General features: G+C 35.5%; 1 non-coding gene across 1 annotated transcript; it reads left to right on the top strand.

The window, feature by feature from the left end:
* The first annotated feature begins 17,094 nt into the window (after positions 1-17,094).
* On the top strand, positions 17,095-17,168 carry TRNAR-UCG (transfer RNA arginine (anticodon UCG)). The gene has a single exon. It is a non-coding gene; the product is annotated as a tRNA-Arg (tRNA).
* The last annotated feature ends 933 nt before the right edge of the window (positions 17,169-18,101 follow it).

Raw genomic sequence — 18,101 nt, 5'->3', positions numbered from 1 at the left:
ATCTTCGTTGCAACTTCTATGTATGAGCATATAACCTTGACAATGTGGTGCTTTATGACACATTTTGTTCATATACTTGCATGACAACGCAAGATGTTTTCTTGAGGTGCAAATTTGGCACCTCTCTTGATTGAGTGTATCAAAATAATAGGATTGTTTAGTTGATTCGGCAACGTCGGTATGTTGGCAGTTTTTTGCAATGATGAAGAAGAAGTCATAGTTGTGGAGATAGTTTTGGAGTGTTGGGTGAGAATAAAGCAATTTGTGAAATCCCGGACTTTCTACTCGATGGCGCGCGACATTACTAATGGCGCGCGTGGTGGCCCTACAATCAAATTTGTGGTTGAAATTTGCAACCACCTGGAGTTGGTTGAAATTTGCGACCAGCTTCTTCAAAAAAATTCTTCAAATTTTTTGAAAAATATACTACCTCCACCTAGAGATGTTCTAAGTATCTATATGAATTGAAATTTTAATGCAAAACATTAGAATATTTATACTTCATTTATTTAGAAAAAGAAAACACTTTTTTCGTCCTTCTATGGTTAGTTTTCTCCCATTTAAAAACTCTTCGTGCACTCAATTGTCATCAAGCTATCAGCATTCTCTATATGTTTTATGATAAAAAAAAGTCCCTTTTTTAAAGAGTCGGTCCTCCAAATTCTATATCTTGACTTCTTGACCTTGTCGAATTATTAAATGGTAAATGTTCCTTAATCATACAATGTAGAGCCCATTTTTAAAGCGAAAAAAAATACAATGTAGAGGCCATTAATTCTAGTTAATTACTTACATTGTGCCGTAACTTAGCGTCTTTTATTGCACAAAAGAACTCTCGAGTTGTGTTGCCTAAGAGCATCTTTAGGAGAGCTACCAAAAAAACACCAAAATTTTGAACAAAAAAAACACCAAGCAATTTTAGGAGCAACATCAAATTTTCACCAAGCAACTACACGGTTTTGGCAAAACCGCACCATATAGCCCACGCGGTTTTCCCAAAACCGCACCACTAAAGCCCAATTGACAGACCCATGCCCACGCGGTTTTCAGAAAACCGCACGGTTTTCTAGAAACCGCGTGCTATATCCATTTAACCCTCTTGGTCATGCGATGTTCTCTTCATTTTTCATATTCACTCCCATCTAAACTCATCTCCTTGGACCAAAAAAAAAAACACTACCAAAACTCTTGACGATTTTTCAATGGATCATTCATCTTCTTTTGATTCATCTTCTTCTGATTCTTCATCGAGCTCGAGTTCTAGCTCGAGCTTTTCAAATGATAACATTGCAGTTAAAACTCGTAAATTAGTGGCTATTGCTCAACCTTTGGTTCGACATCGTCTGAGTTTATTGCGTCAGCAAGCAGCGGAGTCTTCTTATAGACCGCATGGTGGTTCGAAGAAAGGAAGAAAATGTAAGAATCGTCAGTACGAGGTAACACTGGCTCGTGTAAATGCTAACTACTTCAGCGCAAATCCTATATTTTGTGACCATGACTTTCGACGCCGATTTCGTATGGGTCAGTCATTATTTATTCGTATTTTCAATCATCTTAATCATAATGTACCATATTTTCAACAAAAAATTAATTGTGCGGGTAAGTTTGGGATTAACCCAAAAATAAAAGTAATTGCTGCTATACGAATGCTTGCTTATGAGACTGCAGCTGATCTAGTAGATGATATATTACATGTTGTTGAGCCAATTGTTCATGAATGTATGCGCTATTTGTGTGATGGAATTATTAGAATTTTTGGAGGTGAATATTTGCGCAAACCAAATGCTGCAGATATTCAACGTTTGCTTAAAGAGTTTAAGAAACGTGGATGGCCTGGAATGCTAGGAAGCATTGATTGCATGCACTGGCAATGGAAGAATTGCCCATCCGCGTGGCAAGGGTCTCACACTGGCTCATAAACCAACAGTGATTTTGGAGGCAGTTGCCGATCGTGTCGCATGGATTTGGCATGCTTTTTTTGGAATGGCGGGTTCTCACAATGATCTTAATGTGCTTGACCGCTCACCAATATTTGATGATATAGTCAATGATGAAGCTATTCCTTGTAACTACACTGTGAATGTCTATCATTATGATATGGGCTATTACTTGGCTGACGGTATTTATCCTAATTATGCCACCTTGATTTAAACGATTGCTAAACCGACTATTGCACAAGACAAACATTTTGCAAAGAAGCAAGAAGCTGCTAGAAAAGACATAGAGCAGGCGTTTGGTATATTACAATCGTGTTGGGCTATTTTAGCGAATTCATGCAGGTTATGGTATTTGGAGAACATAACTACTGTTATGAGGGCTTGCATCATTTTACACAATATGACTGTGGAAGATGAACGTGAAACGGATATCCCGCAGTATATTCCTGATTTGGAAATACCAAGTAGAGAAGGTGCATCTGAAGATCAACGCCACTTTGTTCTATCTCGTTGGGCATCTGGCGTCGAGAGGGTTCGTTCAAAAGTTGTTCATGATAGATTGAAGAATGACTTGGTCGAGCATTTGTGGAGTAGGCGTGGGCGGCGTGGTCAGACCTGATTTCTATTTCTATTTGCACTTCATTTCTATGTATTTGTGGTTTTATGAAAGGATTTGTGTATATGAGAATTTTGAAAATACAAAGTAGACTCTGCCGAATTTTTTTTTAGAATGATAAAAAGTATCAACTTTAAATTAAAAGAAAATATTCAATTAAAGTACATTCTAATTAAAATCAAAATACAAACTCAAATTAAAATACGTCATTAATTAAAAGACAAAAATTAAAAGACAAATTAAAATATTCAAATTAAAATACATACAAACTCAAATTTAAACTATGCACTACTTTGACTACTACCAGTGATATTGCCAAGTCGATTCTTCATTTTTTGTAAAATTCCTGCCATTTTGAGTTACCAAATTTCACGCTCGTCTTTGGGTAATCCTTCTAATTTCATTCCTAGTATTTTCGCATCATTTTCATCTTCTCGAACTCAGAGCGCATCTTTCTTCAATTGAAGTTTTTATTTTTGGATTTGGAGTTTCCAATCCATCGAACTTTTCTTCAATTGAAGTTTTTCGAATTCCATCTCATCTTTCTTCAACTGTCTTTGAGCTTCCAATTCATAACCTTCTTTGGTGGTTTTAGAAAGTTCCACCAGAAAATCATCAAGTTTCTTAGCGGATTCCTCCACTTTAGAATCAACTTCTTCTTTCTCTTTTTACCTTCTTTTCTTGTCTTCTTTCTTTCCAAGAGGCCTATCCTCAAGCCCATGAACTTGGTGTGGATTATAATCCATTGGTTGAGTTGTCGCAGTTGATATTGGAATTGATGAATCTCCTTCCCCACTGTTTGACTTCGACTTTTTGGTGGGATGCAAATCATTTCTCAACTATAGCCTCTTCCATTTGGGTGAGTCTTTCACTATATTATAGCATTGCATCCACTTCCAAACCCCATTATGCATCACATATGCACTTATTGCTTCCTCAACCTACCAATTAAGCAAAAACTAAATTAGAATTGAAAAATGTCTTTGTGAATCAAAATAACAAATAAAAAGCAAATACTTACAATCATATTATCATTATAGCCACTTGGAGGAGATGCTTGAATCTTAGAAAGAATAGCATGAAACTTGTTGATATTAGCTTGAATGAGAGTCCAACGGTGTTTCATACCCGTCAAGTTGCGTTCAGTCATTCTTCCTAAATTTGCATGAAATGCATTTAGAATTCTAGCCCAAAAATCGTTCGACTTTTGCTCATTTCCTACTACACCATCTTGACTAACTTGTAGCTAACTATTGGTGAGAGCAATATCTTCTTCTTGTATCCATGAAGCCCCTCTAGATTTTGATTTTGGTTTTTGACTCATTGTTGTTTTAAGAGTAGAGAGTAGAGAAAAGAAGTGAGTGTAAAACTATGGGGTGAGTGTTTCAATTTATAGGGTTAGAAAGATATAGCCGTTTTTTGCCCGTTTTTTGCCTGTTGTTGTAATTGAGCGCACGCGGTTTTAGAAAAACCGTGCGGTTTTGCCAACACCGCGCCCATAGAAGCCCAAGCCCACGCGGTTTTGCCAAAATCATGTCATAGAAGCCCATTTAGCAGCCTAAGCCCACACGATGTTGGAAAAACCGCGTGAGTGATTTGATACAGCCAGGGGCGGATCTATAAGTTGGCTGACCCGGGCTATAGCCCCCCCTAACTTTGCTCAAAACCCAAAAGTACAGTGGTAACTGTTCACTCCAAAAAAAAAAAAAAAAAAAAAGTAGTAAAAATTAGTGTTAGTAGCCCCTCTATTGTTGAATCCTGCATCCGCCCCTAGATACAGCATCAAACCTGGAACCAAATATTGGCCGATTTGGTGTTTGGTTTGGTGTTTTCATCAACATGTAGCTCTCCTGAAGTTGAAAAAACACCAAATTTTCACAATTTGGTGTTTTGGTGCTAGGTTGATATCACTCCTAAAGATGCTCTAATATCCTAGTTGCATGATTGAGCCAATAGTTGCATCCATTTAGAGAATGCTAGATATTAACGTGTAAATAAACTTGCGCTTTATGGGGCTTTTAACAAGTAGTGGAAGCTAGATTGTCATACTGTATATAGCCTATACTTGATGGGAAAAGCCCAAAATTAAGGAGACGACTACACTACATGGCCTAGCACAAAAAAATAATTACAAAGTCAAAAACTAGTGGTATACGTGGGGTAGAAAAAAAAATAGAGTAGTGTTTTTCTCTCTATTTTTATTCTCTTTTCTTCCTCTTCTCATAACACAGCAAGCTTCTAACTGTCATCCTCATATCCCATCTCCATCTCCATCTCCTACTCTCTCTCCTAAAACTTTCTTAATTGATAAACATTTTTTCTCTTTCTTAATTAATAAGAGAAACTCATTTATATTGTAATATGGTAAATTGAGCAAATCTTTATATATATATATATATATATATATATATATATATATATCAATTTATATATATATTATAGCGTTTCAATTTAGAGTGTCCACGTGTCAAGGCTAATTAAGATAAAATAGGAAACAAATATTTATCTTTATCCTTATATAAATATTATAACTATACCCTCACAAAGACTCCAATTTTTTTTAAACTCTATTACTAAATATAAAAGCAGTTTTTTCTAAACTCTATTACTAAATATAAAAAAATAGGATATAAATAAAGAAACAATCTCATCTAGAGTTTCACATACTCTCTAATTTTTTCTAAACACTAGCTAATTATGAAAAAACAATCACATCTAGAGTTTCACAAAATCTCCAACTTTTCCTAAACAATATAGCTAATTACGAAAAAAAAAAATAGTAAACAAAAAACTAAATTGCTAAAAACAATAATTTCCACCGAAAACGATTTTCCTAAAACCCTTTCGATTTGATGAGCCATCCACTGTATGATTTAGACATTTATTCATAGTTAAGGATTCAAAAAATCACAATTACGACCACAATAATTACTATATATATATATATATATATATATATATATATATATATATATATATATATATTATTTTTATAGTTACACCCTCACCAATCTAATTTTTGGAACATTCGCAGGGACTTCAGTTTTTTCTAAACTCTATTACTATTTATAAAAAAGTATGATATAAATAAGAAAACAATCCCATATAAACTTTCATAGAGTCTCTAACTTTTTCTAAACACTATAACTAATTACGAAAAAACAAATCTATTTAGAGTTTCACAAAAACAATCCCATCTAGAGTTTAATAGAGTCTCCAACTTTTCCCAAAAAATATAGCTAATTACGAAAAAAGAATATGAGACAAAAAAACTAAATTGTTAAAAATAATAGTTTCCATTGAAAACAATTTTCCTAAAACCCTTTCGATTTGATGCGTGATAAAAGTAAAATAAATAGTCTACCTACGAAATGAACGATGAAACTCAAAACGTAAGTAAACTAAAACTAATTGTTTCGACCCCCACCTACGTGGCAAACGTCCATTAGTAAGGGTCTCTATTTTATTCATTTAATTAACAGGGCTAAAGCCCAATTCGCAATATCATGGATCAATATACAGGCCCATTAACTCATGTGTCTAAGGCTGAACCTTAGCCACATGGCTTGCCACTAATGTACATTGATTTATGTCCAGATTCGTTTCTTATCAAAGGGATAATTATCAGTTGACAGTTATATTCTATTACAATTACTCAAGATACGAGAATACTTGAGCTACAAGGACTCTCTACTCTACCTCTATAAATATCAAACTATTTTTCATAAGGAACTACGTGGAAACTTGATCCCTAGAGAATAGATCTTGGGTACGTAGGCAGCCATTATTTGGTTCAATTTCATCTCCACCAACATCAAATTCCTTTGTTTCTTAGTGCGTTATTTACCATTGCTCTCGTTGTGTTGAAGCAGTTTACTGCCGAAACATAATTGGCGCCGTCTGTGGGGAATTTAGAATTCATTATCACGTGAAACAATCAAGATGATAAGCACAAGAAGCAGACCAAATAGTCAACATATTATTCCTGCTAATAGGAATTGCAACTCTCGAAATTCAAATCGGCCAATGCAAGAACCGTTGAACAATCAAGTTGCTCCTAGTGGTAAGATCAATTCTCAACATCCAACCATTGTAGCGCCACCGCCACCACCACCGCCTCCGCTACCGCCACTCCTAATACGGTTGAGTGTGAGTTACGACGAGTCAAAAATTTAAAATAGGAACTTGAGAAGGAAGCTGGCAAAGAGGCAAAGGCCGGTGGACGAGGCTGCAAATTTAACAACATCAAGCGACCACGAAGGGACGCAGGCCATTCCAGTGTATGGGACCGTCTTGAAGATCCACTTCATCGTCCTCAACAACGTGTTATTTCTCAAACCCAATCAACCAGTGCACACTCTAAGAGTAATGACCCTATTACCTGTATTTATGGGGATAATCGGATTGGCAGGGATAACTACTACCTTAGACATGTCCGATCTCAAATGGAAGATTTACCTATGAGAAGCAATTTCAGGGAAGACCGCCATCCGAAATATGTCCGACATGACTGGGAAAGCGGGCATCCCAAACAAGAGCAACAAAACATGGAGAAGTGGTATAATTATACCGACCACCCGGCCAAGGGTGACTACCGGCCTAGACAGGCTGGTTACAGGGATAGACAAAGACAATCACCAGTTGGAGCTGATCGTGCGTACCGCCAAAGATCTCTAACTCTAATAAGAGATAATGGAAGGTATCCTTCTCCACATGAGCACAACCGGGGGCGTCCAGTTGTTCGAGCCAATACTTTAACTCTAACAGAACAACAGTTGAAAGAGTTGATTGCAAAAGAACTTAATGATATAGAGTCAAGGGATGTAAGAATGAAAAACTTGATACCAATGATAAGCGTGCTTTGATAAGTTTTAAGCCGACATTCGTGAAAGCTTACCACCATCCCGACTTCAAACAACCCGATTTTGAACTTTATGATGAGTCGGAATGAGATCCTGGCTTGCATGTTCTATCGTTCAAAAATAAGTTGGTATTATGGGGTGAAGATGATCCGCTCATGTATAAGCTCTTTCCATCAACTCTAAAGGGAGAAGATTACCGGGTTTAGTGAGTTGCCTTCAAGATCAATTCACCAATACAATGAACTAGAAAATCAGTTTGTTAATCGTTTCCGCCACAATTGCAAGACGCCAAAGGATGTCGACTCACTTTTGAACATCAAGCAGCAACGTGACGAAAAGTTACGTACTTTTGTTACTAGGTTCCGGAATACTGGCCCGAAGACCGCCACCGCTACACAAAGAACAACAAAAACGCCCCGAAGAAGGTCTCGCGGAAAAAGTATAAGAAAAAACTTCATCCCAGTTGATGACTGACGGGGAAGGCCGACCTCGCGCAGATTCGCGGAAAATCGCTATCCTAGACAGTCCGTCCGCATAGGGAAAAAGGCGCCACGTAAGAAAGTATAAGGAAAAACTTTATCCCGTGATCGGACCGACCGACAGGGAAGGCCGACCTCGCAGATTTGCGAAAAATCGCCATCCTAGACAGTCCGTCCGCATAGGGAAAAAAAGGCATCACGGAAGAAAGTATAAGGAAAAAACTTCATCCCGTGACCGACCGACCGACGGGGAAGGCCGACCTCGCAGATTTGCGGAAAATCACCATCTTAGACAGTCCGGCCCGCATTGGACGAAAAAAAAAGCCACGGAAGAAAGTATAAGGAAAACCTTCATCCTAGACTGGACCGACTGACAGGAAAGCTGACCTCCTCGTAGATTTGAGAAAAGCGCCATCCCGCATGTGTCCGACCAGTGCGGATGGAAGGTGTCACAAAAGCAACTAGAGGGAAGACCATAATTCCAGACAAACTACCGACCTAGATAGGTTGGTTACACGCAAATAAAAAGACAATCTCCAGTCGGACCTGAAAGTGTGTATCACCTAAAATCTCTAACTCTTGTAAGAGGTAATGGCAGGTGTCATCTTCCACATAGGCTCGACCGGGGGCGTCTGTCTGTTTAAATCTTCTGGGTGAAATGGATTTCACTCTTCAATACAATTTTTTCCAATTTGCTGGGAAAAATAATGGAGGCTTATATCGATGATATAGTCGTTAAATCGAAGGATACTGAGACTTTAAAGAGGGCGGCAACTTGGAACATTGATTGTGAGATGGCATTGCAACAACTGAAGAAATACTTGGCCAGTCCTCCTATATTGACAAATCCTTCAACGGGTCAACCTAGTGGCATATACCTGGCAGCTACAACTCAAGCTATTAGTGCTGTTCTTTTCATTAATGATGGTAGACCCGTCTTTTTTTATCAGAATCAAGTAGATTAGCCGAATGGGAAAGTTATCTTAATGCATATAGCATTGTCTTTGAAAATCGTACTACTGAAAAAGGACATGCTCTGGCTTCTTTGGTAGCTGATTTTCCGATTGATTATTCTCTTATTGACGATTTTTTGTGCCAGTAAGAATCTATGGGTGACGCCAATAACTGGGGGCGACGAAGACCAACTTGAAAACGCAATTCCTAAACCCATTGACCTATGTATTGTTTACTCAGATGCCTCCTATAGTAAATCTGGGTCGGGAATTGGATGTGTTTTTGTTAAACCCGGCGGAGAAAAGATTGGGAAATCTGTGCGACTTGGCTCTGCCGCTTCAAATAAGGAAACCGAGTATGAGGATGCCATTTGTGCCTTAAGAACAGCTTTGACACTGGGGGCGCGAAAGCTCCAGTTATACACAGATTCTCGCCTTGTTGCAAATCAAGTTTGGTGGGTCTTTTGAAGCAAGAGATGAGTGTATGGCGACTTATCTTAGTTTGATACATAGTCTTGCTCAACAATTTGATAGCATCTCTATCACTCAAAGACCCCAAAATGACTTACGTCATGCAGATTCATTGGCTTATCTCTCCGCCGCCATTAGAAGCGAAGGGCTTGACATATCACTTTTGCAGTCATCTTTTCGTCAGTCTAAGTTTGAACGTTTTTACACTCGCTTAATTCATTACTATCATTACGGAAAAATCTGATGAAGTTACCACATTTAGCTTTGTCAGTCTAAGTTTGAACGTTTTTTACGCTCGCTTACTCATTACTATCGCTACGACAAAATTTGACGAAGTTACTACGTTTAACTTCGCTAGTCTAAGTTTGAACGTTTTTACGCTCGCTTAGTTCGTTAATATCGCTACGACAAAATCGGCGGTTATCGCGTTTAACTTTGTCAGTCTAAGTTTGAACGTTTTTACACTCGCTTAATTCATTACTATCATTACGAAAAAAATCTGACGAAGTTACCACATTTAGCTTTGTCAGTCAAAGTTTGAACGTTTTTTACGCTCGCTTACTCATTACTATCGCTACGACAAAATCTGACGAAGTTACTACATTTAACTTCGCTAGTCTAAGTTTGAACGTTTTTACGCTTGCTTAGTTCGTTACTATCGCTACGACAAAATCTGACGAAGTTACTACGTTTAACTTCGCTAGTCTAAGTTTGAACGTTTTTACGCTCGCTTAGTTCGTCAATATCGCTACGACAAAATCTGACGAAGTTATCGCATTTAACTTTATCAGTCTAAGTTTGAACGCTTTTACGCTCGCTTAGTCCATTACTATCGTTCCGACAAAATCTGATGAGGTTACCAAGTTTAACTTCGTCAGCCTAAGTTTGAACGCTTTTATGCTCGCTTAGCCTAATTTTGCAAAGTTAAGTACGCATTGGGGGCGTTTTTAGTTCCACATGCCCGGGCCAAATTAAAGAAAACAGGTACGGTGCCTTTTCTTTGTTGGTGTTGCACCGTATCATGTTTGGTTGATTCTTGTTTTGAATACTGGCGCTTCATCTTTCGCAACCACAGAGTCGTGTTATTGTGGGCTTTTGTGGTTGAAGAGCTTCCTCTTCGAGATACTTTCTGTTCTGATAAGATGACGGTGGAGAACAGTTAAGGGAAAGGCAAAACACAATACACCATTCTACCTCACCCCAATCGAGTTTCTGAAAGTAATCAGCCTCTGTCGTCACCAAGCTCGCACGCATCTGACTACCAGCTTCGTTCGTTTTCTTGTAGAGACATAGATCCGTTCCTAGTTTGAAAGTGTCGTATATTAGACAGGACAGAGAGCGATAGCTACTTGTGTAGTTTATTGCGTTCCCACACAACAGAACGTACAACACAGCTAGGTCATAATCGTTACTGTATGTATGGATGTTTGAGATTTCTTTTGCAATTCATGCAAGAGTTAAAGCAGTTACTCTAACAAAACAATCGTGAGATGCGCATGCTACGAAGGGCCGCTGTAAAAGATCTATCGCCGTTAAATCTTCTTTTCACCGCTACTGCAAACTTGAACCCTCTCAGTACTTCGTTACCCAAACCTTGTTTATCTACTGGGTTGTTGCTATGAAAACAGCAAACTTTGTCTCGTCTGCTAGTACTGTTTTACTCTTAGATCTAGTTTGGTCTACAAATACGGTTTTATAATATTTTGTAGATAAGTTTTACGGGGTGGATTCTTATCTAACCTGGAGTCTTATCTAGTTTGGGGTGAAATACAGTTTTAGTCGCGCAAGTTTTCACTTTCGACTCCAACTCGTATTTTTACTTCTTTTTATTCATATTATTACATAATTGCCTATACCCATACGTTTAATTTCAATGGTCTAATCCTAGTATCGATATTCCGCTGGCACGCGTCGTCGAATTCAACTTTCGTATTGTGACGTAATGCGTTCGGTACGGGTTCGGCAATCAATTTCTTTTGAAATTTTTTCGGTGGATTTTTCAGCCATTTTTTTAACTACAATGCGTCCCATATACGTTCATTTGACATTATTTCATTTTTGATAATTCATGAATTTTTTCCAATTGTCCATTTTCCTATCGTTTACGTTCACACGACACTTTGTTATACATTCCGCTTACTCTTTTCTTATTCCAAGTTTTCCTTGATTTTTCTTCTCTTCTTTGCCATGTGAACTTTGTTTGCATGACAAAGAGGGGGCGGTGTTTCGACCCCCACCTACGTGGCAAACGTCCATTAGTAAGGGTCTCTATTTTATTCATTTAATTAACAGGGCTAAAGCCCAATTCGCAATATCATAGATCAATATACAGGCCCATTAACTCATGTGTCTAAGGCTGAACCTTAGCCACATGGCTTGCCACTAATGTACATTGATTTATGTCCAGATTCGTTTCTTATCAAAGGAATAATTATCAGTTGACAGTTATATTCTATTACAATTACTCAAGATACGAGAATACTTGAGCTACAAGGACTCTCTACTCTACCTCTATAAATATCAAACTATTTTTCATAAGGAACTACGTGGAAACTTGATCCCTAGAGAATAGATCTTGGGTACGTAGGCAGCCATTATTTGGTTCAATTTCATCTCCACCAACATCAAATTCCTTTGTTTCTTAGTGCGTTATTTACCATTGCTCTCGTTGTGTTGAAGCAGTTTACTGCCGAAACACTAATCTTATAGATGATGCTTATATTTTTATCAAAGATTCTACTCTCAAGTCTATGAGATATAGTGGAGTAGAGTGATTTGTTCCACTCTTAGTCTTTCCGCATGCTATGTTCTCAAGTGTAAGTACTCTAAACTTAAATGGAGGCTACTAATCTAATCTATTTCTAGGTCTAACTATCTACCATTAACAAAGAGCTAAGCTTTTGTTTTTATACATTCAGATCCAAAAATCGTGCATGGGCTTGGAGCCATGTTTTGGGCGAAGAGAATCGTGCCCAAACCCAATCTTCGATCAAAAGGCCTCTTCAGCTGCAGTTGGCTTCAACAGACTTTCCGTCTACTTCTGCTCCTCTGATTGGGTCAAGGCTTAGACCATTGGAAAGATCTTTCCGAGCCGGTCGTTTTGACATAAGGTAGGCCCCATTCCGAGGTCCGAGTCCAAAGATATGTTCTTCTAAGTTCTCACGACTTTGTGTCTTTGTTTCGCCCGCGTCGACTTTTCAAACTTTTGACCGGGCTTTTAGAAGGCTTTGTCTTCCGAAACTTGGCCTTTCCGCACGAACTCCTTAAGAACCGACCTTTGCTCCTTTATCTCGCTAAAGTGGCACATTTCTGCACATAATGGACTTTGAAGCCCGAAATGCATAAAACAAAAGTCGATGTTAACTCTTAATTATTACTCACATAATTGGTCTAAAAAGTATGATTAAAGGGTTAAAACTACTGATCTTGGGCTCTTATCAATCGTCATCCACAATGGGATTTAAACATTTATTCATAGTTAAGGATTCCAAAAATCACAATTCTTGTCACAATAATTACGACAGATTCCAATTAAATTTATGAATTTATAAATTTTCAACACTATATATATATATATATATATATATATATATATATATATATATATATATATATATATATATATATCATAATTCTGGCCACAATATATATATAATTCAGCGGAATAACGAGATTCAGTTAAAGTGGACGTTGGGCTTAAATAAATTATATACCAAACCAAAACAAATTACATGTGAAAAATTAAAATATACAAAAAATAACATCATAAAATATATAATAGAAAATGAAAAAAAAAAATAACGGCAAAGCAATAATGACAAATATTTCAAAACATATATAATACTGAATGAAATTAACGTCAAAGAACAATTAATGGGGAACCGAAAACTAGATGCAAATGCATCGAACTAACCTCAAATAATATTTAACGAGAAATCGGAAACTGGATGCAAATGCAAGAATTAAACTAATCTTAAAAAGTAATTAATAGAAAATCGGAATATGGATACAACTGCATTAAACTAACCTCAAAGAATAATTAACGGGAAATCAAAACTTGGATGCAAATACATCAAACTAATATAAAAATAATAATTGTCGGGAAATCGGGAACTGGATGTAAATGCATTGAACTAACCTCAAAGAAAAATTAATTATAAATTGGAAACATGATGCAAATGCGTGGAACTAATCTTAAAGAATAATTAACGGAAAATTAGAAACCGGATGGAACTGCACTGAACTAATCTTAAAAAATAAACTGGATACAAATGCATTGAACTAACCTTAAGAAATAATTAACGGGAAATTGAAAATTGGATGCAAATTCATTGAACTAACCTCAAACAATAATTAAAGGGAAATTGAAAACTAGATGCAAATGTAATCTTATCAAATAATAAACGAGAAATCGGAAACTGTATACAAATGCATTAAATTAATCTCACAGAATAATTAACGGGAAATCAAAAACTGGATGCAAATACATTGAGCTGACCTCAAAGAACAATTAATAGGGAATTGGAAATTGGATGCAAATGTATTAAACTAACTGTAAAGAATAATTAACGAGAAATCGGAAACTAGATGCAACTGCATTGAACTAACCTAAAAAAAACGGGAATCAAAAATTGGATTCAACTGCATTAAACTAACCTCAAAATATAAATAACGGAAAATCAGAAACTGGATGCAAATGGATTGAACTAACCTCAAAACATTGTTGGATTATATGTTGTGAGCATGTCTTGATAAGTATAGTTTTGCATTTAAAATGGTGTTTATCTTATCTCTTTCCGTATGACTGGTAACTCCTTACTATTCAAGTAGCTTCAATATATATGAACTTAAGCTTTATTAGGCAACCTCATGAAAACTTCAATCAAATTTATATTATTAAACAACAAAATAAAATTGAAGGGTTTTATCAAAGGTGAGTTTTTTTAATGGAGAGTGAGGTTTTCAATGTTATAAGAAATTTGGATGAGTGATCAATATAATATTAATATATAATAGTTATGCATATTTGTAAATATTTTTTAGAATAATTAATATAATAACACCCGTTCGTAGATAATCTTTGCAGATTCCAAATAGTGAGTCATGCATAATTTAAAGAATAATTAATGGAAAATCGGGAACTGGATAATCTTTGATGATCACACATAGTAAATCAAACATAATTTATTTTTGGGTTAGTTAGACTTAACCCCATTAAGTCTAACTAACCCTTTATTTTTTATGTCATGTTTGTAAGGACACTACAGATGGATCAGTAGAAGTTGGTATTACACACCACATTGGATAATTAAAAGGAAATCGAAAATTTGATTCAAATACATAATTGAACTCAAAAAGTAATTAACAAAAAATCGAAAATTTTATGCAAATACAATAAACTAAACTCAAAAAGTAATTAACTAGATGTAATTGCATTAAACTAACATTGGAGAATAACTAACAAAAAATTAGAAATTGGATGCAAATCCTTAAAAAATATTTAACGAAAAATCATAAACGGTATGCAAATACATCAAACAAACCTCAAATAATAATTAATGGAAAACCAGAAACTGTATGCAAATGCATTGAACTAAACTCAAAAAATAATTAACAGAAAATCAAAAATCGAATGCAACTGCATTGAACTAACCTCATAGAATAATTGGTGAAAAATCAGAAACTAAATGCAAATATGCATTAAAATAACCTACAAGAATAGTTAACGGGAAATCAGAAACAGGATGTAATTGCATCGAACTAACCTAAAAGCATAAATAATCAAAAACTAGATGTAGATGTATTGAACTAACCTTAAAGAATTATTAACGAAAAATTGGAAACTAAATGCAATTGCAATGAACTAATCTCAAAGACTAATTAACAAAACATTGAAAAAGGGATGAAACTACACTGAACTAACCTAAATGAATAATTAACAGGAAATTATAAATTTGATCTAAATTCATTGAACTAACCTCAAAAAATAATTAACAAGAAATCAGAAACTTGATGCAAATGCATTGAATTAACCTCAAAAAACAATTAACATAAAATTGAAAATTGGATACAACTGTATTGAACTAACCTCAAAGAATAATTAACGGAAAATCATAAAATGGATGCAACTGCATTAAACTAAAATTAGAGATTAACTAACAGGAAATCAGAAATTGGATGCAAATGCATTGAAATAACCTCAAATAATAGTGAACTGGAAATCGGAAGCTGGATGTAACTGTATTGCACTAACCTCAAAGCATAAATAACTAGAAATTGTAAACTATCGAACTAACCTAGAAAAACAATTAACAGGAAATCAGAAACTGGATGCAAATGTATTAAACAAATCACAAATAGTAATTAACGAAACATCAAAAACTGGATGCAACTGTACTGAATTAACCTTAATGAATAACTAACGAAAAATTATAAAGTGGATGCAATTACATTGAACTAACCTCAAATAATAATTAACGGAAAATCGGAAACTTGATACAACTGCATTGAACTAACCTCAAAAAATAATTAATGAGAAATTGGAAACTGAATGCAACGTACTACATTGAATTAACCTCAAAGAATAATTAATGGAAAATCAGAAACTTGATACAAATGTATTGAACTAATAACCCTAAAACATGTTTGTATTATATGTAGGGGGAATAAATGTCTCGACAAATATAGTTTTGCATTTTAAGTAGTGTTTATCATAATTTTTTTTTTATTATGATTAAGAATGTCATGCTATTCAAGTAGCTTCAATATTATCTTTGTCACATTGGGCATTCTCACAAAACTTCAATCAAACTTCTATTATTTAACCTAACAACAAAAAGAAGTCGATAAGTTTTATTAATGTTTTGTGCTTCCTTTTTATAGAGAGTGGTGCAAGAAATTTGAATGACTGATTAATATAATTTTCATATCTCATAGCTATGCATAGTTGCTAATATTTTTTACAATAATTTAATATAACGGCACCCGTTCGTAGGACGAGTTCGGAAGCTAGTTGTATATATGACTTCAATTGTAGAGACAAATGCACTGTATACTTAAGCATATATAATGATTTTATTCAATGTATTTGTAATCAATTCAAGTAAATCAGATTACTTGAAATTTTTAATAAAATATGTAATTTAATTCTACTTAATTTTATTGTGAAAAAAATACAAAGAGAATGTATTTTTCCAAGCAATTTCGATTTTGTGCAACAAAAAGAGTAAGTAATAATGGGTGTAGCAAAATAACTGATTTAACCCAAATAGAAAGTAGAAATTTCTGTGAGGGAGTTGGCCATATGAAGAATATGAAGAGGTGAAGTTAGAAAAATTGTTCCCTTTGGATTTGGAGAGAAGTTAGTAAAAAATGAAAGGGGACACTTGGTTTTTTCTGCCGCGTGGACCACTAGTACGTGATTTCGTAACATTTTTTGTGTTGGGCCATGTATGTATTGTAGTTGTCCCCAAAAATGAAAGCAAATATTTCAAGACGGATGGAGCAAGTAAAAGAACCTGCCTGACAGTTAGGGAAGCAGTTGGTAGTTGGAGAATGGAAAGTGATTGCAGGCGTGAAAGATTATGCAAGGATTGATGGTTTTTTATTTTTTTATATTGATTCATGATTTAAAGTAGATTGTTTCATGCTCTGTGCTGATGTTCACGTGTAATTGAAGTCGACACTACCAAAAAGAAAGCCATGCTCATTTAAATTACGAATATTGCCCACAGCCCAATTGAACATTTATCACTTACTGGACAACTTAGCATGTGAGACCGCATAGCGCAGTGGATTAGCGCGTCTGACTTCGGATCAGAAGGTCGTGGGTTCGACTCCCACTGTGGTCGTGTCCCCCCAGTTTTTTCATCACCGTGTTAACTTTTCTATACGCACAATATCAAAAGCCCAAAATCGTTCCAAATAGGTAAATGTTTTGGATTTCTATAGGGTGATCTTGGACATACCCATAAAAATAACCGATATTTCCAATAAGAATAAAGAAAGAGAAAAAAACAAAAAGACCGAGAGACTCATTCCAAAAGGAAACAACAAATAAAAAAAATTGAAAATAATACTCTGGACCTTGAAGAATCTTTGTTCTTCTACTGCACACACACTACAATAATAAGAGAACTTCTAATAAAGGTAAAAGAATGCCCAAAAAACAAATTGTTTTTTTCCTTTTCTAGAAGTTGGTTCAAATTTGATTTTTTTTTTCTTATTGCAATTACTTCTTCTTCATCATTGTAGAAGGGTTAAAGGAGTTTAGTAGAAATATATCAAATTGAAAATTTCTCAAAGCGGAAAATGAAAGAAAAAAGCAAATGAGGAGGAAAAAAATACATTAATGGTGATGAGTGAGAGGAGAAGGAAGACTAAATTCTACAATTTTATCTCTTTCTAATTCCTTTAAGAAAGGAGAAAAAAAATGACGAAAAAAAAGGAAAATAAGTCACGAAGGGTTTGTGTTTGCTGGAAGGATAAACACTTGTTTTGTTTTGTCTTTGATATACTTAATAAAAGAAAGGGTAATTTAGGAACCTAAATGTGTCTTAAACAATTTTATTTATTTATTTCAAAGTTGGAGTACGGGAGTGTTTTTATGGGTATGTCCAAGATCAACCCTTTCTATACGCGCACAATATCAAAAGCCCAAAATCGTTCCAAATAGGTAAATGTTTTGGATTTCTATACATGTGTATATACATACATATGGGCTTGGAGTAGGGGTGGCAATGGGTCGTGTTGGGTCGGGTTCGTATCGTGTCATACTCGGGTCA

The sequence above is a fragment of the Coptis chinensis genome, chromosome 8, assembly GCF_015680905.1.
Source record: "Coptis chinensis isolate HL-2020 chromosome 8, ASM1568090v1, whole genome shotgun sequence".
Lineage (NCBI taxonomy): Eukaryota > Viridiplantae > Streptophyta > Magnoliopsida > Ranunculales > Ranunculaceae > Coptis > Coptis chinensis.
This window is presented reverse-complemented; position numbering and strand designations above follow the sequence as displayed.